Source organism: Coturnix japonica, chromosome 1 (assembly GCF_054131305.1).
Source record: "Coturnix japonica strain WE chromosome 1, WE-NBRP24, whole genome shotgun sequence".
In the NCBI taxonomy this organism is placed as follows: Eukaryota; Metazoa; Chordata; class Aves; order Galliformes; family Phasianidae; genus Coturnix; species Coturnix japonica.
In genome coordinates this window covers 142,369,442-142,396,658 of record NC_140663.1, presented here as the reverse complement: position 1 = coordinate 142,396,658, position 27,217 = coordinate 142,369,442, and the positions used below count along the sequence as shown (strand labels likewise).

The 27,217-nt window shown below is 43.7% G+C and overlaps 1 protein-coding gene across 17 annotated transcripts in view; it reads right to left on the bottom strand.

Annotated features, from left to right (window-relative positions):
* KLF12 (KLF transcription factor 12) overlaps positions 1-25,874 on the bottom strand; it is a 266,658-nt gene extending 240,784 nt beyond the window's left edge. For 6 of the 17 annotated variants that reach the window (XM_015851638.3, XM_015851641.3, XM_085536078.1 and 3 more), the window contains exon 1: positions 25,659-25,874. The gene's annotated coding sequence lies outside the window, so the exon portion shown is untranslated. Of the gene's footprint in view, positions 1-24,135; positions 24,286-24,364; positions 24,573-24,772; positions 24,911-25,476; positions 25,636-25,658 lie in introns of those variants that run through there. The other 11 variants (XM_015851639.3, XM_085536073.1, XM_085536079.1 and 8 more) reach the window with 9 other exon arrangements.
* Positions 25,875-27,217: the final 1,343 nt, after the last annotated feature.

Below are 27,217 nucleotides of genomic sequence, written 5' to 3'. Positions count from 1 at the left end.
GGTAAAAGTGAGGGAATAAACTAAGAAGAAAAACACTGGAAGGAATGGTAAAGTAACCCTGGGAAGAAGTACATGTTTACTTGAGTAACTCCACTAAGTTGTACAAGAGAAGGGCAGGAAGTACGAATAAAAGACAGAAAAAGGTGACAAAATATAAAGATTTACACATATTCCCATGCCACTCCTTCAGTGACCAACTGATCGATAACCATCCCTTGCACATTACATAATTCAAGAAAATCTTTGACTTTTACAGTCTCTGCTGTAGAGATACATAACCCACCACAACTACAGCAGGTAGGATTTGTTATTTTGTCTTTATTTTTTAATTAAATACATATTAAGAGAAGAATAACGCAGGAAAAAGGTTACTCCAACTGCACAACTTGCACTATAAACTGAGACTGGATTTCAGCTCACCTAACATCACCTATACAATGTGGTTTACCAACCACACCTATACAACACCTTATCCTTCTTTCAGATTAATCTCTGTGATGGGTGGGAGGAACTGCTCTGCAGAAACATCACCCTTTTCTATTGCTGACGGAGGAAATCCAGGGAACTAGCCTAAACTAGGATCCTAACTACAGTGACTGAAATTAAGGGAAATGATTTTTACCCAAACAGGGCCTTCAGTTTGTTTCCTTCCAGGTTCCAAACAGTTCTGTAGTCTAGTGTAAACATTATTTGCACAAAAATACTTTAGGCTTCAGTTCACTGGGGAACAAAAACAGAAAAGAAGTCAAGAATGGACAAGGGCCCATTATTTTAGTCAACGTTAAGTAAAAGCCAAAGAGGTCTGATGGCTCCTTGCAAAGGTACCTGGCACTTTATGACTTCTTTTCTGATGCTTACAAGCTGAGGAGCGCTGCTCTGGATCATCTGACCATATCAACACAGCTTACTGGAGACTTCACAGAAGTCACTTTCGGGGAATTAGCTCCAAGTGATGCTCACTGGCAGCCTGAAACCTTCCAAGAACATCTACTAAAGAAAACACACACACACACAAACCACAATAAGAGGGTCATAAAGGTTACTGGGGACAAGAAAGAGAAAAGTAAAAAAGAAATCTACCACCTGGCTTGCAAATTAGTTTCACTTCTCTGTGGTGTGGCAGGGACACTTCTGTGTGGAAGGGATAAGGAGGCTAGCACATAGCACTCAAGTAGCTGTGATTTGCTGCAGTACCTTTAACAAACTGATTCATCTCCTCTGGCTGCCGTCCATCCCACTTTACCAATTTATTCAAAGTAAATATTAAAAGCTCTTCAGTATCTCATAATTCTTATTACTGCTGAGCAGAAGCAATTGCCAAGTGAGATATCTGCCCCGCAGAGCCTGTTTATGGCTGAGTGTGGAGATTCCCAGAAGTTCAAGTAGAATCTTCCCAAGTTTCCAATTCCCTTGTGCACATGACAGCTGAACTGCACAGAAAATTTTAGGTGAAAAATCTGAAAGACACATCAGAGGCACGGTCTGCCCAGAACAAGTACCAAGTCCTGCTCAGGATTCCTTGAGGAAATTCTTTGTGTTGTTTTCTGTGAAAACAGAACACAACGAACTTCTTTTCACTTTGAACGCTCTGGTGCTTGGCTCCAGCTGCTGTTGAAGACAGACAGGAATGAAGCAGCCATGCTTGGAGAAGCCTCAACCCACTAAGGAGCTGGGAGCACCAAGTGCCAGCCCTATGCGGCCTCAAAGAAAAGATCAGCAAGTCAAGTGCACACAGTGCTCTGGCCATGGAGCAAAGCCCTAGGCAACCAATCCTGCCTGCAGATACATATGCAGTCATACAAGGCTAGAGGGAGGAGGGGGGTGGAGAGAGCATTTAATCTGACAGCATTTTCAGAGAAAGGCATACAAAATAGTTTTCTTCAAGTCACATTTCTTGTTCAGCTCTGCATGTTACGACACACAAGTTAAGAACTATGCCAGTAGCCAGTGTCACTTGATAGCCTACTAAACCTTTGTTAAGCAAGAGGATTTGCATGCCATTATCAACAAAACCATACACATCTCAGGCTTCTGCAAAACCCCCTCAACTGTGATTAAACCATGACCACCACCTTTGCCCCTCTTCCAGTGCCAGTTGATACAGCAATACAGCACCTTCCCAGCTGGTAACATAACCCCAGCCTGCCCTGCCTGCAGCCTGCATGTGCCCTGCAACCCACAAAGCTCATTGCTGCAGGCCACCACCCCTGCTTCACTCCATAGCACGGATCCATCCCACTCCCCTGAGGAGCCCAGGCCCTGCTCTATCCCTCAGCCACACCATACCAGAGTCCTGCCCAAGTACCCATCCCTCTGCTTCCAGCCCCCACAACAAATGACCTCTCTTCACACATCCCACAGAAACTTCTAACACTGGTTGACACATTCTTATTTATTTTTAATGTGAAGCTCCTGACCAGGAGGGCTCAATATCTACAAAAACACAGCACAGAGACATGGAGACCAAAAAAAAACCTCATTACACAGTAAAGGGAAAGCTACTCCCTTGTAAAACAAAACATCTGTGCAAAGGCAATAGATTGGAATGTCCATACGTACCCTTGGGCTGGATATCAACCCAAAAGATGAAACAGGAGGAAAGAAAGGCCATAATGAATCATAATAAACAAAATGTGAGGGGAAACAAAAACAGGGAAGTCTCTTAAAATCGTTTACAAGCTAAGGGAAGCTTAACTTGATGTACCTCAGGTAGCAGAGACACTGTGATCCAAGGAGATGTTTCCTGTGTGAAACACAGAGTCAGGATTACATCAAAAAGAGCAAAAAACCCTGAGAATGGCAACCGTCACTGCTGCATTTTTACTGTGCAAGTAACAATTGCACTGAAATGATGTAAATACACAGGGTACAGCACAGGGACAGCCAATGGAACACATAGAAAATACCGTATCTATATATACACAGCACTACAGTCACTCCAGCAACTAAAGGGATTTGTCCAGCTTTAAATTTCCCTCTCTTTGATCCTAATTTGCTGAGACCAGCTGTTTTTCCACTAGTTTTGTCTGAGTTGCTTTTACTTTTGTGGGTTTCTCATTATGATTTGAGGTTTGTTTGTTATTTTCTTGCAGGGTTTTGTGTTTTGTTTGGTTTGGTTTTTTGTATGTTTTGTCCTCCATTCTCCCTTGTGTTCTCTTGTTAGCCTGCATGTGTCCATCTACTGCCAGCTTTCTTAATCCTAGACCCTCAGGAGTTTGTTTGTGGACCCCTTACTAGAAGTGAATCCTGACCTCTGACTGAGGCTTGTAAGCACTGCAAACAAAAGAATGAAATTATTTGAAAGTAAAACATCTGTGATATACTTATGGACAATAATCTCCAGCAGAACAAGAAAAGCACAGCTCAACTCTGTGATGATGCAGAATCCCTGATTAACATAATTGAATAGCTTTTGTGCTCTCCTAGCAGATGAAGCAATTCAGAGACACCAAGTCTTTGGACAGACCCAAATGAAGAGATCAACTCCTCCTCAAATGGACCACCCATGTGCTCTCTCTCTGCTATTCTCCATGCCCTTCTAGTCAGGCTCCACTGTTAGTGAAACTGAAGTGTGTTAGAAGTACTGAACAGCATTCATTTGGATTCTGATTAGAGCTCAGTATCGAGGCAGAAAAAAGTAGTGTTACACTTCACCTTTCTAATTCCAGCTTAATAGCTCACCAATGCACTAAACAGACATACTGTAAATGTTGATAAACTTTGTGTCTGAAAAGAAAGAACCAAGCTGTCCTCCCTCACTTCATTCTAGCAGCATCACAGAAAGCATACACCTCCCTCTAAAGTCAACCTCTGTGAGACCTGAACCCATTGTCACTGCAATGCTACCACCTGCTGAGGTTAAATCTTCAGTCCCATAAGGACTCTCGTATGTTAGACCAAAGAACCAAAACTATAACAGCTAACTATTGCTGTTTTCAACTGTTTGAAACCATGACTGAAGCAAAGTTCACGTCACTTCAAAGAGTTATGACACGAGGTGCACCTTGTGCCACTCACAATTTGAATAGACAGCGATGAAAGGAGCAGTTTTCCATAAACTACCAGCTTACCAGGATTGACATTAAAGCAAGATGTATGACTGTGAGCCAAGAAAAACAAACAAAAAAAACCCTAAGATGTAACTGGAGACAATTATTATTACGGAAGACCTTCTATGTACAGTAAACTGTAAAGAATGCCCCTTGCAACTATCCTATTTTTAATTACAAATATATGCCCATCATTTCTCAATGTCTCAATATGAGAACTAATACAAATAGCTGAGCTGTTTCAAAAGTAGGCACATTCTCAGTACCCAACTTCAAAGCGCTGAGGGTAAATTTTCAGACTAATCCTGATGTTTCAGCAGATAAGTAGAAACAACCTGGCATCTCTAGATCACACCTCGACTGTCTCAAAGTAGTTTAACGCAACCTCCAGCTTTTGGCACCTCTACGAGAATGCTGCTTTCCCCCAACTATTATCATCATTTGAGTCCAAGAGGATTTAATGCTAAGAGAAATTTCCCAGAATCACACAGACTGTAACAGGAATGGAAACGGAAAGCCCCCAGTCTGCAGCCCCACAGTCATCTTCCTCTGCGTGTTACTGCATCGCTAACTGGTACCTGCTGATGGGAAACAGGGGTTAGAAAAGAAGTCAGTCCTTGCTAAGTGCATTTGGAGAAGGCTGTCAACCAATTACCTGGTTACATTTCAAAATCCAAATGAGAAAGGACAGTATTAGGATCCAAAAGGAAAAGGAGAAAGTAATACTACAGTTGGACACTAATTAAAAAGGAACTGACAGCAAAACAGAAGAGACTTCTAAGAACTAGAAGGAATGCAAGTGTAAGCTTGAATTCATGGTTTCTTTTAAGTATTATACTCACATAAGAACAATGATAGAGTTCCTTTATTTTCGTAGTTTTGCATCGAAGTTACCTGTTCCCTCCTGCCATGAAATGAAAGTAGACAGAGTCTATATTCCACTCATTTTTTTTTAAGGCAATGCAATTACACACGAGTGGAGTTGCTGTGAATTTATTACTGATGAAACCACCTCACAACTTCAGTTCAGATTTTTAATGTCAAAGAGAAGGAAAAAAAAATACTTTTTTACTTACAAAGAAAACAAACTTGAAGCCCGGTCACAATGACAAACCACAAAGATAAGGAATTAAGTGTACAGTCACGTATACTACAGGTAACTTAGTACCAAGACTTTAAAGCCCTGAAAAAGACCTTCACTTTAGTTATCTAAGAAAAGAGCTATGCAGAGAAGCCCATCCTTATCCCCAAAGTGTCTGCCAACCAACTACAGAAATTTTCACTATTACAAATCCAAACAGTATGATGAAACCATGAAGAAATAATTGTACTTTGGCTTGCAGTGACATTCAGGACACAGTTGACCGGAAAGAATACCCCGCCCACACCAACCCTTCTAGCTCCAGAAGTGGATACCCACTAGTTCTGAAAGTGAAACTTCACCATGCACTGTCCCTGTTGTTTTTCAAGGGAAAAAGGGCAAAATTGTTTCAATAAAAGAAATCTACCAAAGGTTGTTTGAGATTTTGGGATGCAGTGGTTTATCTTGTTTAGTAGATACTCCTCTGCAAGAGCTTTCACTCTACACTTCCAGTAAATCCAGAGTTAACACACTTTCTTGCTTCCATACCACGAGTTACTGTCTGCCTGTACAGCCCTTCCACATCAGTACATGCACTGTTTTGTCTTAGGCTCTTCATTAACCTTTATGTATTTTTATTATTTGTTGTTCTTCTGAATAACAACAGAGCTGAAAAAATCTCTGCTACTTTCGCTAAAGAAAAGAACTTCTGTAATCACACTAGATTGCTGGTGCTCACACACAGAGAAGTCAAGTACTCCATCTAGAAAGCACCTTACACCATGCAGCTCTAATGCCTGGACACAAAGCATTTTACAGTTGGGGGTTCAAAGACACTGTAGGCTGAAGGTGGGCAAGTAAGAGGTGTTTATTTTCTATTAAAACTCATATTTCTGCGTATCTGTGATTAATGTCATCCCTGACTTCTTCCAACTCCTTACTCCCAGAAGTCAGAACAGCTGGAATAAAAACCCAACATATCTGAAGACTGACATTGATGCTGTTTGTCTAGAGCCATGACAAACGTGTAAGACACTGCGAGCCTTCAGTATTACTCATGAAATAGCTAAATATCACCTAACTATTTTGGAAATCTGTTGATACTTAATGGAAACAACAAGAAACCTGGAGCTGCCAGCAGGAGCAGGGAGGTAATTATCCCCCTGTACTCAGCACTGGTGAGGCCACACCTTGAGTACTGTGTTCAGTTTTGGGCCTCTCACTACAAGAAAGACATCGAGGCCCTGAAGCATGCCCAGAGAAGGGCAATGAAGCTGTGAAGGGTCTGGACCACAGGTCTTATGGGAGCAGAGATTGTTCAGCCTGGAGAAGAGGGGGCTTAGGGGAAACCTCACTGCTCTCTGTAACTACCTGAAGGGAGGCTGTAGCAAGGTGGGGATCAGCCTCTTCTCCTGCATAACTAGCAATAAGACTACAGGGAATGGCCCCAGGTTGCACCAGGGAGGTTCAGTTTGGATACTGGGAAAGATTTCATCTCCAGAAGACTGGTCAGGCATTGGAATAGGCTGCCTAGGGAGGTGGTTGAGTCACAGTCCCTGAAGGTGTTAAAATAACATTTAGATGTTGTACCAAGGGACATGGTTTAGTGGAGAAACATTGGTGGCACGCAAATGGTTGAACTGGATGATCTTAGAGGTCTTTTCCAACCTTGGTGACTGTATGGTTTTATGAACATCAATACTCTGACACGAAAATACTGAACACTGGAAGCTCTCCTGATGTTCCTGCAGGACTGAGATCTTGCAACCATCAATTTAATAGCGACACCGTAGAAAAACAAAACTGGAGAAGTGTAGTAGGGCTAAAGAATATTCTCTTTTCATGATCACTGCCCTAGGGGCAGCATATCTTAGTTACGTGGCTACTATTCTAATGAGTATGCAATGTTTAGAAAACAAGCATCCTGATAAAAGGATTATTCTGGATCCTTTTAAGAGTATTACACCAGTATCTCTTACATTTTCATTTTTCATTTTAATACTGTGATAACTTTCCACCCACATTCACTGCATTCCTTCTAAGTTTAAGAAAAGTTAGCTTTCATCTAGAGGCATTTAGTTTACAATCGGTCATTCAATATGAAATTCCACTTGTATTGGCACCCTCTTCCCATTAATTAATCTTTCTGCCATTTCACAGTCTCTGCCACTGTCATTTGCAGCCTCTACACATGGAAAGCCAAGAGCAGACTGCCTTCAACAGGCAGAACTAGCCACAATAAAACCAAAAACAAAAACAAAATAGCTGAATCCTTTTTCACCATCTATAACTGACATAAACTTCCTCACAGCCTTCAGGATGTTACACCTTATTTACAGAAGCAATCAACAAAGCCCTTCTCCTCAGTTAAACCAACCTCATAAGGAAAGCAATGATACTTATCTATCCATAGATGGCTTTTGTGGTCTTCTATCTGTTCTGACTCTTAAATCCCACTATATATATATATATATATATAGATAGATAGATAGATTGTGCATATAGATGTCTCATCTGTGACACATCAACCGAGTGGTTCTTGCCTGTCAAGCCACCAGCGCTTCTAGATGTTTAAGAACCACCCGTTCAAGCACTGTTCAACTTCCTACCTTCATCTCACCACTTCCAATATGAAATACTCCTACAGCCACAGATGTAGGTAGACCTAGATTCATTCTTCTGCCCTTATTAAGAAAACCATACAAGGTTACCTTAAGCCACTCACTGTAATGTCTTTATATTTGCCAAGCAAGGAAAAATAAAATACTCCTTATAAATAGGATGCAAAATATTGTTAAATTTCTAGGGGAAAAACTTAAAACTTTCAACCATTTGTTCATAATAACACATATCTCTGTACAAACTGTGCACTGCCACACTCTTATGGTCACGACTATGAAGCAACCAGCACTATGGTGAACAGGGTGGATGGACATTTTCCCAGAGAAACCAAAGATCTAACTTCTGCTCTGCAGTCATTCCTCTCAATAGAAAGGCAGAGGACATAAGGCACACTCCTTACTTCGGGAAGAGACTGAAGTACTTCTTCATTGGCAGCCACTAAACACCTCTTCCACCTCTTGCAGTCACAAAAGTTTCAGGGGGTCAACAGCCAACCGTACTGGGATAACAAGCAGAGCAGAGCATAAATCAGCACGACCCAAAAATACCATTCATCGTGAAGAACTGCTGACAGTAGATCCAGTATAAGTGATGCCTACAGCCAACAGATGAGAAACAGGCACTCTGTGAGACTGATGTCAACAGTGACTGCAAAAGTCACCACTAAGAGAAGCAGATCTAAAACCACAGCTGGAAATACAACAGTTGGACCAACAGAACCATGGCTACTTACTTACACAGAGGTGATCACTGTCCACTCTACATACAGCTCAGCTCTCTTGAAACATACACAAAACCCTACTGTATAATTTTCTCCTCTACAGATGCTTATTCTCCCTAACGATGGATATAATATCAGCTTCAAGATGATCTGTATAGTACACATCGTACTCCAGGGATAACGGTACTTTTATTCTAAAAATACTAAAAGTCCAGCAAGACAAAACTACAATCAGCAGCCACTGGAAGTAAATACATGTATGTTTCTCTGTGTGATAAGAATAATCTATTCACTACATGCAATTCACTTGCCTGATGCCCTGGTCCCTGGATGTGTTCAAAGCCACGTTGGATGGAGCCCTGGGCAGCCTGGTCCAATATTAAATGGAGGTTGGTGGTCCTGCCTGAGGCTGGGAGGTTGGAGCTTGATGATCCCTGAAGTCCCTTCCAATCCAAGTCATTCTATAATTTCTCACCAACCATCCCGAATAAACATAATTAAGACCATAGAAATCACCCTCCAAGGTGCTTGGAAGCATTTGGGAAGCATAAGAAAAAATCCCAAGTTGCAGCCTACCAGCTGCATGCAAGTCAGTAATGACTTGATTTTCATGAACACATACACTAACTTCAGTGGGAGATGAGTTTTTTAACACAGGTGCAAACAGAGCCAAGAATCCCAGTTCAGCACTTCTTATTCAACAAATCTCCCGAAGATTCTCTACCGTCCTGCATACAGAGTTAGCTATTACATTAAGGAACATATAAATCCAGAATTATAATTTTCATGGGCATGCAGTAACTTTCAGTATGGACAACACTCTTCTGAGATATTAATTTAAAAGCCTGAACCAACAATTCAGGATTTCCTCTAAGCTGCAGCTTTCTCAAGTCAATATTTGTAAATCACGTTTCATGTTTCCAAGGAAACCAACTGGGTAATAACTCCTGCAAACAGCTCCTTCAATATACTTTTCATGGTTACACGGCTCACTGAAGTTTTTCTAGGTCTCACAAAAGAAAGAAGTTCTACTTTTCCTTATACTGTCCAGTAAAAAAAAAGTCAGCTTGCAGAAGCAATGTCCACGATAAAAACATATAGAAATAACTGTGGACTTCCCAGTATAAAGAATATATATAATAACCCTAGTATTACTTTGCTTTTCTGTAGTAATTTTCCCAGATCTTAAAATGCTCGGGGTAAATAGCAGTACATTCATTTCGCATTTGTAACCATAAAGCACTTCTTGAGTAAACTCTAAATTATCAACCAGTGCACCACCTACAAAGGTCTGAGTACATCACCACCACCCTAAAAATGTAATACGCATCTCACAATCAAGTTCAAATGTTAATGAAGAAAAAGATCAAATTTAAAACAACACACTCTAATAGAACTTGCTTGTCAAGTAAAAAAAAAAAAAATAGAGGAAACCTTTAAATCGGCTTAAGGAACGACCAGCTTAATGGAGCCTGTAAACAAAATAAAAAACACAGAGCCAGGGCAAGTTTGCTCCGGGGTAAGTTTAGGTTGGATATTAGGAAGAACTTCTTTACGGAAAGGGTAGTTAAGTACTGGAATAGGATCCCCAGGGAGGTGGTTGAATCGCCATCCCTGGTTGTGTTTAAGAGCCGTTTGGATGTGCTGCTTAGGGATATGATTTAGTGTAGGGTTTTTAGAGTTAGGGTTCTGGTTAGGCTGTGGTTGGACTTGACGATCTTCAATGTCTTTTCCAACCTGGGTAATTCCATGTTTCTATGATTCTAAGTAATTTTGTGGATGAGAACTTTGGAAAAGGAATGGTTATCAGCAAAGCAACAATGAAATAACCTATCTGGAGAGGAAGAAAAAGTAACATAGAAAAAAAAACATTAACAAACCTATGAATTTCACTTTGATTCATATGAAGACTTCAAACTTTAAAAATAAGCGAATGAAATGCCTACATCAGTATTTCTGTGCTCTTGCAAACTTAGGACAATTCAAAGCAAAAAAGAAAATGATTTTCCTATTTTTGCCAAGCTGTGTAAGATTTCAGTTTCCAGAAGAAAAAAAAATGGTAATGGTGCTCCTTGTCTCCTTCTCTGGAGATATTCAAGACCCAGCTGGACGCCTGACTGTGTGACGTCATGTAGGGAGCCTGCTTTGGCAGGGGAGTTGGACTCGATGATCTCTAGAGGTTCCTTCCAACCCCTACAATTCTGTGATTCTGTGATTCTACAATTACATTCCTGAAGAATATTATTTGCCCAAAAATCCTTGCTGAAAAACAAAGAGTCAAGCTTTACCAAAAAAAAAAAAACAACCCAGACTGAAAAACAATACACATCGTATTTTCTCATCTGTTCACATCTACCTGTAAGACACTCCCAAGAACTGTTTAGCATTGAAAATACATCATCAAAATTCCTCAGGATGTTGCAATTGATTCACTCAGGAAAAAAAGACAAACACACATTTGGTAACAAAATGTATTCTGGTGGCTGAGAATAACAAGAGAAATATCAGCCCTTCAAGAAAGGGCCAAAACCTACTGCTGACAGAACAGACACCAAGCCAAATTCATTGAGCAAGACAGTAAGATTTATTGTTATCCACACAAATCTACAACCTACAGGAATCCAAATTTGAGAACACCACATAAAATCAACCTGCAGCTTCTCAACAGGCTACAAAATTGTTCGTACAGCACCAAAAAAACTGAAGCCACTAAAAAAAAGAACTTTACACAATGTATCAGGCACTACATTAGCTATACAAACTTTCTTGGCAAGCAGTGAAAGCCAAGTCCTGTTTAAAAAAAGGTCTCAAAACTGTCTGTAGTATGACAAATACCATTCTATAGCTGAGGATTGATACGTTACTAAGATCTTCAATGGGTAACAACATGTTGCAGTAAGAGAAGTCAGTGCTGCTTTAAAAGTATATTCAGCATCCAGTAGCTTTCAGAAGGTCTTGAATCACTGCTCAGTGACAGTGGGCTGTCTTTATGCCACTTCAAAACAAAACACATGCGCACATGTTAGTTTACTTTTCTTGGGACTACTTGTGTCCTTCCCCCACTCCCAAGCCCTACAACTTGATTTCAGTCCTTGATTTCAGTTTCTCTATCCTGCAATCTGTCTTCATCCCGAAGAGACTCGCAAAGAACCCAATCACACAAGTGGGAAATAGATGAGAAACAGCAGAAACACTCTCAAAAGATACTGGAGCCATTCCTCAACACAACAGAATACAAAAGATATACAAAAGGCAGACCCTGCCCAGTGTGCAAGAACAGGAAATGGCTCCAGGGAAAACCCTAGACCACAAGCCAAGTCATTGTTACCTTGACCTTGAGACACAATTATAGGATCACTTGGGTTGAAAGGGACCTCAAAGATCACCTAGTTCCAAGCCCCCTGCCTGGCAGGGCCACCAAACCTCCACATTTACTAGATCAGGTTGCCCAGGGCCCCATCCAACCTGGCCTTCAACACCTCCAAGGACGGGGCATCCACAAACATTCTGGGCAGCCTGTTCCAGGACCTCACCACTCTCCTAGTAAAGAGCAGGGTTGCCAACCACTAGGATCAGGCTGCCCAGAAACATATCAAGCATGGCCTTGAATGCCTCCAGTTCCAAACCAGAAGGACACAAAACACATGCAACAGTCACCCTGTGAAGAAGAAATGGAGCTGCCTTCCACGTGGTAGGCAGTGAGGTATCACAGGTTTTCCCTAAGGTAATACAATCAGCAGCGAGGAGATGCCACGTGCAGCTCCAGCTGTCTACTGCATTAACTCAGAAAATAATGGGTTACTGCTTTACCACAGTGTTTTCAGGAACTGCTGTAATAAATCTTCAGCAGAATTTCAGGACTCCAGGGACCTGTAACGTGCTATGTGATCTATAACACAAAAATATAAATTAAGGAATGACTGGTTTTTACATTTAGAAATGCGTGCAATGGAAACTAATGCTGCATTCAAAAAAATAAAACAGCTTGAAAGTAAAAAGATAAAAAGCCTAACAGACACTGGGTGGAGAAGACAAGCAACATTACTGGTAAAGAACAACACGCAACATCTAAAGCTTCCACTTTAATAAAAAATGAAATCATTAATAGTGTATTAGGATTTTAAGCTAATGGCTGTATACGCTTTAGGTTCACATTTCTTTTTTGCCATGTGAAGAACTGCACTCAGAATAGAGAGTTCAAATGCTCCACAGAGAGCTGTTCAGAAGCCTGAAACACTATTCCCTGACTGTAAGAGGCTATTTCTTAATAAACTGGTGGTCCACAAAGAGCACAAAAATCATGAATAGTACTAAGTCCAATAGGGTAAAGTATAAGCCCACTTCAAGCGCTCCACTGGAAGCCTAAATAAAGCTATCACAGAGAGAAATGAAAGCCAGTTTACAAGCAGGAGGATGTGGAGCAAAAATCAAGATTGTAACAGATGATGGAAGATCAATTTGATTTTAGAAAGGTGATGTCTCCCCACAGTCCAATCAGTTCTGCAATAGTTTTATATGAGACGTGTATAGAATGTGTTTTTAGAACATATTTCTCTTTCCTTTTTTTAAAGCACAGATAAATAAACACTGATTTGAACTCTCAAAGGCAGAACAAGATACTATTTTGGCAAAGAGCCTCAGCTGAACGTATTTCTAGTGTTCTTTACCTGGTGAGCTGCTTTGTTTTTTTCCCCATACAGCTTGAAGCATTAATAATATCTTTCCTCTGAACGGCTCCTTTCAGTTTTCTGACTTGCTGCACAAGGCTATATTGCACAATGGTACTTGTTCCTATACCTAATCCTTCCAACATGATCTACAGTAGTTACAATAACCTGGAGGAAGAAAGTGACAAATGTCCTTTTTCTTCCTCAAGAAGGAGGAAGAGACTCAACACTTCCACTTGTACAGTTTTTGATCACGCTGAATCCTACATACTTTTATCTGTCTCCAAGAGAAATACAAGCAGAAACAGAATTAATGCACTAAGGTAAATTGCATATATTGGAAAAGCTGCCAAGTAAATAAAAATAAAGAAACTGTTTTGGCCTATTTCAAGAAGTTAAGAAAAAAAAGCTGAGGAAAAAAGAGAAAAGCCTATCTTTGGTTTGGTTCCCTTATGAAAACAAACTCTTCCATTATCTTTTTTTTTTTTATGATCAGAATACATAGAAATTAAGCTTTATTGACATATCGCCTTGAGAAGACTGAGGAAATAGAGCAGCAGATACATAAGCATGAGAGCAGAGGGGGGACTCGATGATCTCTAGAGGTCCCTTCCAACCCCTACAATTCTGTGATTCTGTGATTATTCTCATAAAAGTTGAAATACTGAAGTCTAAAACTGTAAAAATTATTTAAACTCTTAAACTTCTCCTGTCCACATTCAAGCTGTTCTCACTTGTTGAGGCTTCAAGGAAATGACCATTACTAATCTGATAGAAGTTATGGGCTAAACAGAACTGAAATGTAACACATTAACCATCAAGCAGGTGCAAGAGAGCATCATCTCTCTCACACCCTATTCTATGACTACAACAGCCCACACAGAAGCTGAAAAAATTTAGGAGCAAAAAGAAAAAAAAAAAAAAACACATTTCATTTCTCTTCCAATTCCTTAATATAAATAATATGCTGAAGAATGATACATACTGGTTCTAAAACTCTCAAGTACAGTTTAAACAGAGCCTGTGAGTGTCATCTGTTTCTCCTTCTTTTATTACATTTTCCCATTATTTAATATAAAACTTAATTTTAACTGCAAATACTTGTTATTATGGTTTTTATAATAACTAGGCACATTGAAAAGAGACATAAATAATACAAATAATTGAAGTTGATGATTCCTACAATTTAAGAGAGTTCCAGTTTCCACCCAAGTATAGCTTGAATGAGTCACTATTAAAACTAAGCCATCCAGGAAATAATGCAACTCCTGTCATACTGCAGTTTTAATAACTCAAAATTTAAACAAAAATCAACTCCACTAATCACAGAATCATAGAGTGGCCTGAGTTGAAAAGGACCACAATGATTATTCAGTTTCAATCCTGCTAATACAGAAATATACTTTATATATAAGCAGCATATGCAGTGTGTAAAGACTTCTGCTTATCAGAATGCTGAACATCATTTAGACAACAGACAGCACTGGAAACAACATGTAAGTATACAGTAAAAAAAAAAAAAAAAGTTTAAACTGATTGTTTAAACAAAGGTTTCCTGCTTCCTACTTCGAAGTAAAAATGATTTAAATCAATTCACCCTCTTCAACAGCTGCAAATTAAAACACTGTTCAATTATGCAAACTCTGGAAACAAAAAGAGAAGGAATTGACAGGAGGCTGGCTGACCACTCACTTAAGAGACAGAAGTACAAGAAGGTTAAATGGCTGGAAGCCAAATATATGGATGAATTCAGGGTACAACTAAAGCACAAAGGTTACGGCAATTATAAATACCTGGAACTGCTTACTTAATAGAGGTGATTCTTCATTGCATTACATCCTCTGCATTATGATCACATATTCATCAGTGTTCCAACTCTAGCAAAGCAAGTTGGCTTAATGCAAGCCTAAGTGACGTTCTCTTGATGACTCAATTCAAATCAAATTAGCATATTGAGACAGTCTTATCCGATCTACAAAATAACAAATCTACAACCTGACCCCACAGAAACATAGGATACCCTGAGCTGGAAGGGATCCAAAGGATCATGGGAGTCCAAACCGACTACACACAGGACTACTCAAAATTCCACCTGAATGTCCGTGAGCATTGTCCAAAACACTCCTTGAATTCCCACAGCTCTGTGCCTTGACCACTGCCCTGGGCAGCTTGTTCAGTGCCCAACACCCCCTGGAGCAGACTCTGTTCCTCACCCCCACCCACCCCTCCCCTGACACAGCTCCATGTGGTTCCCTCAGGTCCTGTCGCTGTCACACAGAGCAGAGCTCAGCGCTGCCCCTCCGCTCCCTGTGAGAAGCTGCAGCCACCATCAAGCCTCCCCTCAGCTCCTCTGCTCTGGGATGAGCAAACCAAGGGACTTCAGCCACTCCTCATACAGTTCCACTCCAGACCCTTCACCACCTTCAGAGATCTCCTTTGGACACTGATAGTTCTACGTCCTTCTTATACTGTGGCACCCAGCCCTGCCCCCAGTGCAGGAGGTGAGGCCGCACAGCCCAGTGCCAGCACTGGGCCTGCTGCTCCCCAGGGCAATGGCCCTTTGGGCTACCAGGGCACACTGCTGGTTCACATTCAGCTTGTCATCAACCTGAACCCCCAGATCCCTCTCTGTAAAGCTGCTCACCAGCCCCTCCCCTCAAACCCACACCCAATGCAGAACCTGGCAGCTGCTCTTTTTACACAGCTGGCAATTGTCCAGCCCTCCTATTTGTCATTCTCCTGGTGAAGTCTCTCTACTACCAAGGCAATCACAGGTACTCCCACAAGTAGTGGGAACAGTATGGCTTCAAGTTCAGTCCCCAAATCATTGATTAAAACACTGAAGGTAACTGGCCCTAAAACAGAGTGGAATCCTACTAGTGACTGGCAGTCATCCTGGTATAAAACCATTTTATTGCAACCCTTTGAGCCCAACTTGCCTGCCAACTGCTCACCCTCTGTGTTATGCGTTTGTCTGCCTTTATGTTGACATTTTGTCCTAAAGAATTCTGCAAGAAACAGCACCAAAAACTTTGTTGAAATTAAAGATTACATCAACAGCTTTCCTTAATCCAAGGTGAGTAATCTTGTCATAAAAAGGAGATTACATCTACTGTACAGAACTTCTCCTCATGAATCCTGACCTATAACTATGTTGTCTTTCAGGTGTTTACTTGTTAACTACCAGAATAACATCCATATTCTGCCAGGCACCAAAGTGAGGCTGATCAGCCTTTTTTCCCCCTTCCCACCCCACCAAGTCCTTCTGAAGGAAACAACTTGAAATTCAGCCTTACTCCTTAATTAACAACTTAAATATAGGCTTTAAAGTCTTTTTCACTAAATCATCACAGATCTAAAAATACACATTTACACACCTCTGTATTGGGGTTATGCCACATGATCTTTAGCTTAGGACACAGGGAATTAAACCTCACTCTCAAATCTGGGCTTTACGTTTAGGCAGAAGAGCACCATACAAAGAGATAGGAATACCCATGCCAGACAGAAAGAACAACGGTAGTCTTATAGGAACAAGGCTTAGAAATACACCTAAACCCCAAGTAAAGAGTTCAGTTCTAAGCTTATTGCCTCCAGATGGGTCTCCAAAGTAATCAGTCATTCTATGAAGTGAAAGGATGAACCAAATTTGACAGTTACAGCTGAATGCAAGCCTATTTATCCTGACAGAATTTCCTTACCAGTCTTCAGTACTTACACGCTGGTCAGGTCTGGCTTCACTTTCTCTGTGGCATTCACAGTGCTGTTAAGACACTTTCAGAACATAACTCTTGTACTTCACACAGTTGCCAATCCTCAGACTCCACAAAAACTTACTCATTCAACTTTGAAACCCAAAGTCTATCATGTCTGACAGGAATTAAACTTTTAGATCGTATCAAATGATTGCTGCGGCACATGCCTCACTTCTTCAGAAATTACTTTTACTGACTCATCTATACAGATAAAATTTCTCAGTTTTGCTGAATTAATTGTAACATTGTATAACATATGGAGAACATTTCAACAGACAGTACTTCTGTATTTCTAATTTTTAGCTAATTTTATGTTGCTATTTATAGTATTGCAGTAGTATGATATTATACTATGATAATACACTATGATATACTATATTATGGTATATATATTATAATATGATATGATACTATGATATCTTAAATATCTAGCTCTACTTCTAGCAACAACATCCACCATCACAACAAACACAGACCAAAAGACAGGCTATTGGCCCACAGGTTGAGGTATACAAAGGAGTACAAGTAGAAAGATTAAGAAAAAAGAGTGGAAAAAATAGAACTTAAAAATTAAAGAAGCTTTTTCATTACAAGGCTGTTTTGTTCATGTCATTAGTGGAAGGGCTACAACAGAAGACATGGTAGAAAACAGTACTTTTCATCTGAAGAAGTGCAGGCAAACACAAGAGGCAGAAGCAGCAACAGCTAAGTACACAGTGAGAAGAACTGATGGATATGAAGGAGCTAATTCTGATTGTAGTCAATTTAATCACAGAAAGAAATGTCCTGCATTTTTAAGTCCTGTTTTTTCCAGAAGAAGAAAAAGATGAGTTAATGAAAGCTGCAGACACAAGGAACTGTAGCCACACTTGACAGGGATGTGAAAGTACAAGCCTTTCTCACTTCTGCTGGTGGACTTCAGGTCATGCCCACAAAATGACTTAGGCACCAAACAGTTAAGTTCCTGGTTCTTTTCGCCACTGAAGAAAACCACCGCCTGGTTAAAGGTGTCTGCTCTCACAGTGCATGTTGTTAGTGCGGTAACCACACAAAAAAGAACAGCACACAGAGCATGGAATCTCCCCGTCTCACCACCAGTAAATCCTACAGAGACAGGAATGTTTTCCCAAGGATTTAAGCTGATCAGCGCAGGTCACCTCTCACTTGTTTTTAAAAAAGAACAGTGTGCACACCTATGTGCAAGCTAATCACCTTAGACTTTCTCTGGGGTTATTCAATGAGACTTTATTTTTTTTAAACCTTAAGAACACTTGTGGTATTTTGACTTCAACCACTACAGTAAGGATGAGCAAAGCTCTTCTTTTAAGGCAACAAATGAGTTTTATTCAAGCTATCCACCAGAACTGCCTTCCACAAGTGCCTTCAACTACTATGCATAGACAGAGACTCCCACCACTGCCCCTGCCCACATGCTTCTTTACAGTCGCAATGAAAAAGAAATATTGCCTTCTTAAATCCCGCAGCACACAGAAACTAAAAGATAGCACATCTCCAGCAAGCATTAAATAAATCTATCCTGAATATGGGCTGGGATGTGGAAAAAAATAAAAATAAAATAATAAATGTTCCAAATCTAATATTGTTTTTCAGACTGTCCTGTGCTTGTACAGTTCTTACAGTGAGATTGGAGCAGGTCTCTTCTCACTAGTGACAAGTGACAGGACGAAGGGAAATGGCCTCAAGTTGCGCCAGGGCAAGTTTAGGTTGGATATTAGGAAGAACTTCTTTACAGAAAGGGTAGTTAAGTACTGGAATAGGCTCCCCAGGGAGCTGGTTGAATCGTCATCCCTGGTTGTGTTTAAGAGCCATTTGGATGTGGTACTCAGAGATATGATTTAGTGTAGGGTTTTTAGAGTTAGGGTTCTGATTAGGCTGCGGTTGGACTTGATGATCTTCAAGGTCTTTTCCAACCTGGGTAATTCTATGATTCTGTGATTCTATGATTGTATTTGTTTCATGTGACCATGGATCTTCTCAAAAACACAAGGCCCAGAACTATTGATAGATATTCTTCAAATATACATTGAAGACATTTCTTAACAAAATGTTGATTTAGCTGAGTACAGACCTGGAAAGTGAAACTGAAAACGTTAATACTTTCTGAATTAGCAGCCTCCAAATCTAAGCGCCAACTAGACTGGGTTTGCACACCTTCCATGTCAGAAGGGGAGAAAACCCAACACTACAACTCACTTTGTTAACTTTTTCCTTTCAAAATTCTGCAAGGCCCCATCTATACAAAAGATTTAATTGACTAGATAGAAACAGTGAAAAATTAAGTTGTCTTGTAACTTACTGATGTACAATGGACTGAAAAGGAATGATTTTCCCAACTTCTGTTTTCAGCGTTTTTTCCTAAGAAAATGTTTTTATTTCCCACTTAACCCAAATTTTCTTGCAACTGTAAGATTCCATGAAAAAGAAACTGGAATGGCTCCAGCTACTGTCCAACACTTAAAAAGATTTTAAAGCATCATCAATCATAGCTCTTTACATGCTCTCCTGCAGCACTGCCAACTCTTACTCCTAAACTATTCCAAACTGTTTTATGCCAGCATAGCACACTCAAAATAAAGACTGTCTACATTATTGTAAGTCCTGCTCAGGTTTGTGTCAAGTGTCACTGCATAATACAGCCATCCTTCCTTCTTACCTAGGAAAAGCCAGCAACTACTGTGACTAATTCTAGCAAGGATGACCATATACTATCACACCTGCATTGAAAAGTATCCTGATTTTTTAGCACATCATCTAAAAATGCCAGCAACTGGTAATTCACATTAACCAACAACCAGTTCATTTTGATGCAACAAACTTCTAGTGCTAGACCATTCTATTTAACAATCATCTCAGCTGAAGTTTTCGGTGTCTGCTTCTTCAAAGTTTTATATCAAAGTATTCAAGAATACATCAGGTATTTCTGGCTATATTGGTAAAGGAAAAAGTCTAAAGAACAATTCAGAATGTTTTCATTTGGAATGACTCTCCCTCAGAGATCCACAGAAAGACATTAATACTTTGCTAATGGAAACCTCTGGAGTTAGAGAATCACCTTTTCCTGTGCCACAGCCACTCTGTTACAGAGCTGAACACCACTACCCAAGTTACAGTCCACACATGCTCAGGCTTCCAGAGACGTGCTGGCAGGGCATCCAACTCTGCTAACAGGCCCTGAACACTCCTCTTTGCAGGCCGAGGGCATCACCGTGCTTACTGCACTGCAGACAGGGATCTAAGCCCCTAGGAAACAGATGCAATCTCACCGTCACCAATGGGCTTTATGGCCAAGGCAGAGAAAAAGAAACCATCCTTAGATAGTCAGCAGGACTAGTGTTAGCATTCATCACCTTGTGCTCTTTGCAGCACTGACCACTGGATAATGCCCACACTAATTAGAAATTGGGTTCATCGCTTGTCACCTTACAGGGGGATAACAAAGCAGTTATCCTAACGCGACATCTGACAAAGCTGAGACCAGAGCTCAGGTCTCCAACACGATAGGTCTGATTAATTATCCCCTTTGCTGCGCTGATGTCCAAGGTCATGCATTTGATTGTTCTGTGTTTAAACAAAGACAGCACGTTCACCCCACAGCCAGGAACAAAGCTGGGGATTTCTGAGTCCCATCATTACTCTGCTATGTAGCAAATACTGTGCCAGCCATTAGCAAAAAGCATACTTCATTCCTCTTCTAAGGGCTGGTTCACGCAGAGGACAAAAGCTTGCTACTGCTTACCAGACGTGCCTTAACCCAAGTGATGCTGGTTTATGCTGCAACTCCAAAGCCCATCAACACAAGCGCTACCAGCAACCCACAGAAGGATAAACACCACGAGGAAATGTCTTTCTTGTGTTCCAGAGGGGGAAAAAGGTATCTATGAATAAACAAACCAAGAGATTATAAAAATAAAAACCCAGACATTGTTAGGATTGCGTTCAGAGGAAACGTCGAGCTACAATGGTCTCGGTAAACTTTATTCATTAGTCTTGAATCACGTGATTTCCCTTGACTCTTACATATGCAGCTTTATTTCTGACATACCTTAGCTTTTGCATCCTTAACCGTGTGGTTTTTCAGTAGAGTTAAAAACAACGGTTACTACAGTCAGCGCCATCAGCAAGGCAAGTCCTACCCTTGCACCTGCAGATGAACAGACTCCTCTTGAGTGGAGCTGACGTGCACAGCTGTGGACATGTGCCTGGTCAGTAGGTTGTATCTAGACTGGAGGGCAAGGGAGCTCCCTGAAGGGGAAGAAGAGCCAACACCTCAGGATCCAGCACTGGTTGTGTTTCACTATTCAGAGACCACTGGGGCTGCTACAAGTGGTGGCCTGATACAGCTTCAGTCACCTCTACACTGTCACACTGCAAAGAGGCAGCAAAGCAAGAGGACAGCTCCACTTAGATCAGCACCCAAGTTTACCCATGGGCCTGTGCTGTGCCACATGCAGTCTTTGAAGACATTTCACACGAGCCCATACGTTGACTCCTGAGCCAAGTCGTACTGTGTATTTCAGTTGAACAATGCTGCAATGGCTCATGCTATCACCTCTGCCAAAAAAGGCAGGAAATGAAAGAGAAATAGCAACATGAGCCAGGCACAGCCATAACGTCAAGATGCCTTCTCCAATTCAAATCACATTATTTTGCTATAGACACAAAAAGAAAACAAGCAAACAAAAAAATCTATGTTATACTTTGACTGTAGTTTAGACTAAAGTCTAAATTACTTCTTCTGAAAAATACCAAGAAGTATTGCGCTGAAAGTAAGAAAGGAAAACACACACCCAGCTCAATGTTATATACAGCACAGATCTACTCACTTCTTGGCAAAGCCACATTGATTTCTTTTTTTCCTTCTGTCTCACAGTGTCTGTTTTGTTTTTGAAGAACTCCCTGCCACCAAACAATAAACAGAATTGATTAAAGAACTGCTGTCTATCTTTGGATTATAGTTATTGCTTGGGACCAAAAACAAAAGCACAGATTCAAAGCCAGCTTCAACCAATCACACCAAACCTCAATGAAGTATGAGAAAGTTCACACCTTTTGAGGCTCTAACTCTAACAGCACCAGCGCAGTTATATTGCAAACCAAAAGAGACCGCACAACTTTCCTCATATAGGTCCAATTCTACCCACTAGAGCAATCGGGCTACACACATGTAGTCAGCTTCATCAGTGCTCTATTCAACTTTGCTACAGAGCTCTATGCCCAGATAGAAACTATCCCAGCAAAACACAACCTGCAAATATAGCTCTTGTTGCTCATTCATTTTCATGCTTAGGACTGACATAGAAACAACCCATTTAGCTGGTACAGGTCTGTGTGAAGTTCAACAGAGTAAGTTTACATACAGCTTTTGATTGGCAAACACCATTTAAGTGTCTTTGGTGCTACAGCATAGAAGCATTTCACTTATCTAGCATGTATTTCACTAAAAAAGTAATCTTTTTCACTGCATAAGGAACATCATCACTTCATGCTTTCTCATTTGCACTCTGAAGATGCAAGTATTTGTCTTATGGCACAGCTATACCACACACATTAGTAAAGGAAAAGCTGCGCTTTGACTCAACGCTTTTCTCAAATCTCACTTTGAACCATCGTGCCTCTTCCTATTTTTCTTCGTGGCTGAGGAAAGTGAGCGTGCTTGCATGCACAGCTCCTCCTCTGTGAAAAGCACACAGCTGCAGCTGTAGTAAACAACCACCAGTCAAGAGCTGAGAAGGTCAAAGTCTCACTGCTGCATCCATCTCAGCTTTTCTAAAATTGAAATTTCCAGTTCAAGAAATTATTTATTTTGTTTGTATTTAAGTCAGGAAAGTGCTTCCATCCCTGGAGGCATTCAAGGCCAGGCTGGATGTGGCTCTGGGCAGCCTGGCCTGGTGGCTGGTGACCCTGCACATAGCAGAGGGGGTTGAAACCAGAAGATCTCTGAGGTCCTTTTCAACCCAGGCCGTTCTATGATTCTATGAAAAAGCAAACCACAACTATGTCCCAACACAATAAATCGAGGCAAATCTTTGGAAACCAAAAATGAAACACTTCAAGGAAAAAAAGAAAAAAGGAGTACTACCCCAGCATTATTAATATGAGATGGTGAATAAGACACTTGTATATTCAACCTGAGTGGAACAAAGACCTGGTCAAAACCAACCTAGTACTGAGCAGATCTGTTACCCAACACAAAGAACGTTCATGTCTTTGTGAAATGGGCAAGGAGATCAGCCATCCTGAACAGCTCAGAGATGATCCAGCAGCCCCAAAGATGAAGGCTGCCACACCATAGCAGTGGGAAGGTGGAGTCAGCAGGCGCCGCTTACACAGCACACACCTTCCCTTTGGTTGATAAACTCTCTGGGTGGGTAGATGCATATCCAAAAGCTCAACAACAGGATGCCTAAGTACTAAAACTCACACTCTGAATTTCACAGGGTTTCAGCCAACACTTAAGTGTGGTCAAGTGCACCTCAAACACCAGGAAGAGACTTTCTGCCAGAATAGCGTGGTCTGTATTTCTACTTAATTACAGGGGGTTCAGTCATGCACTGCAGAAGTCCGCAAGCTCAAGAACAGAAGCACTATTCCTACCACTGGGGATTGCAGCCCAACCCCTCTCTGTGGCACAAGAACTGGTTTGACACTGCAGTATCTAAACCTCACTTCAGAAGTGAAGCTCAGTTTGCACTCGCTCAGATCTGGCTAATCCCAGCAGGCAGAGGGCTCCATGGTTATTAGCCAGTCCTGCAATCATCTTAAAAGTTCATTTATAAAGTTGCTACAGATTTTCTTCTGGCCTCTTTTGAGCTCTCAGACACCTTTTCAGCAAAGGTCTTTTCTAGAGGAACAAGGAGAAGGCAGCCTGGAAATACTACTACAAGGAAGTACTGTTTAAGAAAAAGAGTAAAATAGAAATTAAAACAAAAACCACCCTCATCTCCCATTCCCCTTCTCCACACGTCGGATACCACTTAATTAGCAGCAGCAGAAACCAAAGAGCACCTCCCAAATCCCCAACTCCCTCCAGCAGGCAACTCAATCATTCCTCAAATGCCCCGCAGCGCTTCTCCCTGCAGCCAAGCACCGGCGGATGGCAGGGAAAAGATGATTTCTTCCACAGCCCCTTTTAAATGCTATGCACCGCTCCACGAATTGGGAGGGTAGAATAAGGAAAAAGGGAGGGGGAAAAAACAAAAAACAATAAAAATAAACTGACCACCTCGTTCTCCGGCCACCCCCACCGCCTGGTTCCAGAGATACGGGGGGGGCGGGGTGCGGGAGCAGCCCGGGCACTGCGGCCGGCGGCACGGTGATGTCATCCGCCAGGCTCAGCCCGGGGACCCGCAGCGGCCGCCGCCGACCGACGGAGCCGGGGGCGGTCGGAGCGAGGGGAGGGGGGGGGACGCGGCGTTCCGTTCGCAGCGCGGCAGAGGGCTCGCCCGTACCTCCCGGTGGGCGACCCGGCGGCTTCCAGGCGGTGTTGGCGAGTTGATTACGTCCCGTTAGAAAGGTATTTCCGGGCACCCCCGCAGGAGCACCGCGCAGGAGCCCGGCGGCGCGGTGCGCGTAGCCTGACATCATGCACACAGCGCTGCCCGTGCCCCCCCCCCCCCCTCCTCCTTCTCCTCCCCCGGCCCCGATCCCGCACGGAGCGCTCCGCCGCTCCCTCACGTTCCGGAGTTGGAGCTCCAGAAAATGGAGCCCGGTGCCCGCGCTACAGAGCAGCCCTGGGAAGTTGCCGCGGTCGCTACCTGCCGGGATGGGCAGGATGGGGACGAAGGGGAAAAATGAAGAGAATGCCATTTATCCTACGACGATGTGGGGTGGGGGGAGGAAATGGTTTACTTACTTACCCGGGAGATCGGAGCGGGGGGCTGCCAAAGGCTGTCATAAGCCACGGTGCGGGGGGAGCGAACTTATCCCCGGCACCTCGCACGGACCGAGGCGCTCCGACCCCGGGCGGCACAAACACATCCGCTCCTATTCACGGCGCTGACAGCCACCAGCACAGCCCCGAGCAGGGCACGGACGGAAGGCAGCGCACCTCCGCCGCACGGCTCCCCCGGGCCGGCCCGGGCACAGCCACGGGCACGCGGCGCCCCGCGCACACAACGGCCACGCAAACGCGGGGGGCCGCCGCGGCTGACAGCGCCGGAGGGACGAGGGATGGACGCGGACCGGGTCACTCCGCCGCTCCCCCCGCTCTCCCCGGCCGGGCGGGGGCAGCGCCCGGACCCCGCGGCCGCCCCGGGCGGAGGTCAACGGGCGGGGAGGGGCGGCACGAACGGCCCCGCGCTGCCCCTCGGCCAAAGCCCGCAGCGGCCTCAGCGGGAAAGTTGGGGAAAGTTCGGGCGCGCGGACCCCCGGCCCGGCCGCAGCCCCGGCCCCATCACTCCCTCCTGCTTTTTGTCGGGTCGTTTCGCTTTTTTTTTTTTCTTTCTTTTTTTTTCTTAATTATTTCACTTCATCTCGGTGATGAGATCTGACCGGGACAGCCGAAAACCAAAATAACGCCGACGTTACGTTTATTCCGGTAAGAAACGGAACGGGCACAGACCTGAGCGGAGCCGCAGAGCCGGAGCGCCGCTTCCTCCCCCCCGGCGCGGTGTCCCCGCGCCGCCCGGCCCGACCCGGCCCCCTCCGCCCGGGCAGCGCCCCCCGCCCGCCCGCAGCTCGCCGCCGTCCCCAGGAAATGAATGGGGGCACCCCGGGGAAGAGCGGCGCTCGCCGCCGACTTACCCGCGTCACATGATGAGCCACGGGCAGGGTGGGCCGGGGGGTGGAGGCTCCCGGCGCCGCCTCAGCCGCGCCCGCGCCACAACACCGCGCAGCGCCGCGGCCGTAGCCCCGCGCGGGGCAGCCGAGCCGAAACGCTCCGCTCAGACAAAGGCGCCGCGCCGGTCCCCTCTCGCCTCGGCGGGCGCCGGTCTCCTCGCTGGCACGCCGAGCGCCCCCACCGGCCGCCGGGCGGGGAGGGAGGAGGGAGGAGAGGGAGGGGCCGCGCCTCCGCCCCGCAGCCGCCCCGGGGCTCGGTGCGCCGCCCGCCCCCGGGGTGGAGACGGGAACGCCCGGCCCGGGGGAGGGGCCGCCGGCGGGGCCCGGGTTGGGGGCGCGCAGGGCTCGGCGGGCGTCGTGAGGAGGGGAGCGCCGAGGGGATGCCCGGGGAGGGAGCCCCGCGAGGCGGTGGGGGAGGGAGGGGACGCGGGGAGCCCGGGCGGTGGCCCTTCCCCGCCTCCCGCAGTGTGGCCGCCGGGAGGGAACGGTGGGCGGGGGCCCCGTCCTTGGGTGGGGGTGCGGGCGGTCACCTGGCAGGGGTGGGCGGCGAGCAGTACCGACCTCCCGTTGTAATTTTTTACTTAAATAAACACGCTGCAGGTTGCGAGAACTCCGTGAGGGCTGCTTGGCGATTTGTTTGGCGCTTTTTTGTTGTTGTTTTTCTTTCTGTAGGGAGGTGGGTGCGTAGGGGCAGGGTCACGCCTTTGCAAACCGAGAACTTCCTTTATGGGAAGGGTTTCACACGGAGGGACTGCGGGTACCGAGCTGGGGCTCTCGTGGCAGCACAAACAGAGGCAGTCCGACATCCTGAAATTAGTGAGAGTCGTTATAGCATGGTTGCTCCGAAAGCGTTACTTTAAAGCACTTCGGAAACAAAAACGTGAATCCTGAGATTTGGTGGCTAAACTTTGAGAAGTAAATGCCTGTTTCATCTTCAGAGTATGCATACTAAGGTGCAGGTCGCTCCGAAAGTAATGCCTCCTATTTATTTCCATGGAAATTCAACCAATTTAAAGAACACAAAACTGTTAGGTAGAGCACATTCTCAGTTATGAAGCACTATCTTTCAATGGTAACAACCATTACCTATGCATATTCACCAGTGATGAAGAAGAGTCTGTGCTCTTCACAAACGGAGGTGACCCCCTGTCACTGTTGGGACTGCTGACCCACACCACCCACTGCCTCACAGTGCTCACATCCGCTGTTTGGTCTCCATCAGTGTTCAGTAAGCATCAGTGAATATCAGTGGGTGCCATTTTTTCCACATGGCGGAATTCTGTTACGTACTTTTACTTCACCTGCACTCCCATATCAGATGCCGTTCTGTCAGACTGCCCTTTTGCTGCCATTTGTCATACAGCAACAATGTGTAATGGAATATTGTCGAGAAGGTTCAACCTCTACCCCCAAACCACCAACATCCGCCTCTGACGTTGTGGGCCAACATAATGAAATGGGAGGCGTTACTTTTGGAGTGGCCCTCATCCATGTTTATACAGTGAGACATTTTGGTGGAAGCA